Source organism: Galendromus occidentalis, unplaced genomic scaffold (genome assembly GCF_000255335.2).
Source record: "Galendromus occidentalis unplaced genomic scaffold, Mocc_1.1 scf7180000075641, whole genome shotgun sequence".
NCBI lineage: Eukaryota > Metazoa > Arthropoda > Arachnida > Mesostigmata > Phytoseiidae > Galendromus > Galendromus occidentalis.
Window position 1 is genome coordinate 22,748 of NW_003803631.1, and position 3,921 is coordinate 26,668.

A 3,921-nucleotide genomic window follows, 5' to 3' on the forward strand; every position below is an offset into this window, starting at 1 on the left:
CCGGAAGGCTTTGATGACGGCACCGGCCGCGTATGCTGGCTCCTCAAGGCCTGTTATGGTCTCAAGCAAGCACCTAAAGAGTTTAACACAAAAATTAAAAAGTGTTTTCTGGAAATGGGCCTGAGGCAGAGTAGCTCGGACCACTGCCTCTTCTACTCCAACGGCCCGCATTGCATCTACGTGGCTCTCTACGTCGATGACGGTTTGCTGTCTGTGTCACGGAAGGAAGATGCCGATCACTTCCTCGCAGTCCTCGGTAAGACCTTTGAGTTGACTTCTAATCCCCTCAAGAATTTCCTTGGTCTTCAAATCCAAGTGTCAGAAGATCGTCGTGAGACTCGAGTCGACCAATCCAAGTATATTTCCGATTTACTTGAGCGATTTGGTATGACGGATTGCAAGCCAGCAATCACTCCTTTAGATTCCAATTCGAAATCTGCTCATGAAGGAGAAGTCGACACTAGTCTCCCGTACAGAGCTCTAATCGGAGGTCTCATGTACCTCGCCATTGCAACGAGATTAGACATTGCCTACGCCGTTGGCTTCTTGTCGAGGTTTCTTGACCGGCCCACGGCTTTGCTCTGGAAACAAGGACTCCGAGTTCTGAGGTATCTCAAAGGCACACAGAAGAACGGACTGCTTTACACAAGTAGCGATTCACCCGAGCTGGATTGTTTTAGTGACTCAGACTACGCCGGCGACGAGAGCACCAGACGGAGCACCACCGGCTCTCTTCTCAGATTTGGGGGCGGAGCGGTTGGGTGGACTAGCCAACGCCAAGGCTGTGTTACGCTTTCCAGCATGGAAGCAGAACTTATTGCGGCGTCAGAAACTTGTAAGTCCGCACTCTGGACCGCTCGCCTCCTAGCTGAGTTAGATTTTCAAGTGAAGCCAAAAGTGCTCGTGGACAATCAATCAACGCTTCGCTTAATCAGTTCCTCCCAACAATTTAGAAAAGCAAAGCATATCGAGGTGAGATATTTTCATATCAGAGAACGACTTCAAAATCAAGATATCGAGGTTGATTATTGTCCCACTAATTCGAACGCCGTGGATTGCCTGACGAAGCATTTGGATGCAGCCCAGCTTGAGACGCTTCTCGACATTGCAGAATTCCACCATGGCGGCAGTCGTTCGGACCCTCGTCATGCTTAGCCTGCTGACGAGTGGAATGGCGTATTTTGAATATCTTCGAGATTGCAAACAAGACTGCCAGGTTCAAAATAGGTCATGTTACATCTCCGAACTGTCCCCCACGCACTTTCCGGACTACTGTGCAGAATTCGAAGGCGCTGCATGGAATTGGCGTCCCGGAAAGTCGTGTGTCTTCGTATGAACAAACCTCCCAAGGGTGGAGAGGACATCTGGGAAGATTTCAAACGCCACGAACTACCACCCACTCCTACGCCGGGACCGACTCCACCGAATCCTCCGTCACCTGCGAATGTGATGTGGCTAAAAGCCCTAATCGCCTATTCGATCTCCACGAGCCTAGTTCTTCAGGTGATAGGCTCAGTCGCTCTCCGTCGTTTCGCTCTGAAGCGACTCCGACGCGACTATGCACCATTCCGTGACGCACCTCAAGAGAGTCCTGAAGGACCGTATCGATCAACCGCAGTTGATCTTTGATTAGTCTTCATCTTCTCATAAAGGCATTATTCCCAAAGAATAAACGCCCGTTTTGGAGCTCCCATTCGAAAGCGGCAAATTCATTGTCATTAGTAGAGCTCGGAAGTTCAGGCATTTTGCCATAAATGCCTGCGCCTGCCTTTTTCGGCTCTTCCAGGGGGTTTTCGCCTAAAACGGCTTTCTAGTGCCGAAAAAGCCTTTTTCGGTGTTTTCGGGGTCCGATTTCAGGGAAACGAATTGCCCCGATATCATTCTGAGTGAGATGGGGAATTCGGAAAACGCGCGTTAAACGGCAATCAGTTCTGCGCACGCGCAGTCGTCACGAGAACACAGATGCGAGCGCGGTTCTTCGAAGTTGACCCTTCCACGATCCCTTCTAAATTAAGTTCGCGTGGGGCGAAGCTCTTGTGGGAAAAACGAGAATCTGTGGAGTTCATGAAGAGAATCCTCGAGCAGCGACGACCGAATAGTGCCTCGGAATGCCGAGAGAGAAAGCGACTCCCGGGAGCAGACTGAATCTCTATGTGAGGTATTTCGGCGGTGACATATTGACAACTGATGGAAGCGTCTTATTCTGTAAGATATGCGAGAAGAATATTAATGGCGATAAGAAATATTTCGTGCGTCAACACATCAACAGCGCCTCTCACACTAAGCGTACGACTCGTGACGATGATGCCTCAAAAAAACAGGTTTCACTCCTCCCGAACTTTGTGACCAGGCCACAGAAAGGAAGTGAGTTTAATATGGATCTTTGTGAGACCTTGGTCAAAGCTGATATTCCGTTTTATAAGATACAGAATCCTTGTTTCCGACGCTTCATCGAGAAGTGGTCGAAACAGTATTTCCCCCATGAATCTGCATTGAGGAAAACGTATCTGAAGGAAGTGTACGATGGTACGATACGGATGATTCGAGCCTCAATCGGCGAAGGCAAGATTTGGGTCTCAGTCGATGAGACAACCGATTCGAGGGGTCTTTTCGTGGTCAACACCGTGGTCGGTAAATTGAGTGCTTCTGAGCCGTCGACTGCGTATCTTCTAGGGTCAGAAATCGTTGAGCGAACGAATCACGCCACGATAGCTCAAGCGTTCTGCAACTCGCTGAGCATACTCTGGCCCGAGGGTATTAAGCATGAGCGCGTCTTACTTTTCGTGACAGACGGAGCAAAATACATGAAAAAGGCCGCGGATGGATTGAAAGTTCTCTTTCCCAACATGGTGTACGTCACATGTCTCGCTCATGGCATTCATCGTGTCTGTGAGGAAATTCGGAAACTTTGCCCGGAGACTGATTCCTTCATTGCAAGCGTGAAGAAGTGCTTCCTGAAAGCACCTTCCAGGATACAGAAATTCAGGGATCTCGCCCCGAATTTACCTCTGCCTCCAAGTCCCGTCGTCACCCGTTGGGGTACATGGCTCGAAGCCGCATCCTACCTTGCGGCAAACTACGACAAAATAGAGGAAATTGTAAACAGCTTCGAAAAAGGAGAAGCTCTTTATATCTTCAAGAGTCAGGAGATGCTGCGGAACCCTGCTCTGAAGAATCAGCTCTTGTTCGTTTCTGCCAATTATCGGAATATTCCCGATGGCATCAGAAGATTAGAGTGTACGGCACAGTCGCTTGAAACCACATGTGGTATCGTGGAAGACATAGGGTTTTGTCTAGAGAGGGCGACTGGACCGAAAGCCGGTCTCATCAAAGCAAAGTTCGAGACCGTCCTGAATAAGAATCAAGGGTATAGCACTCTCAGAGATATACTGTCCGCTCTCCGTGGTGACGGAGAAGTGATGGCTTTAGGGAACTTCGATTTGCCAGACCTTGCATTGTATCGATACGCCCCAATGGTAAGCGTAGACGTGGAACGCTCGTTTTCACGATATAAGATGCTGCTATCGGACCGACGTCAATCTTTCACGCCTGAGAACGCGATGTATCATATAGTTTCCTTGTGTAACAATACCGACGAATAAACTAGCGTATAGATTTCATCGCCTATATTGCCTTTTTTGCCTATTCATTGAGCCTTTTCCGGTCATTTTAGATGCCTTCTTGCCTGCCTTTTCCGAGATTTTTCAGTGCCTGAACTTCCGAGCTCTAGTCATTAGGTTGAATAGACTGTGAAGCGAGAACAGTGTGATCCTATTGCAGCTTTATCCGACACAGAAGCTCTGGTTTCGGCATTTTCAATTGGCAGAACCAGAGCATGTTTCGGGATAGCCAAATGGATTTGAATCAACACACACTTGCGCTCTTGAGGTCGAATGCACAGTCTTACGTTCTCCAAACGTG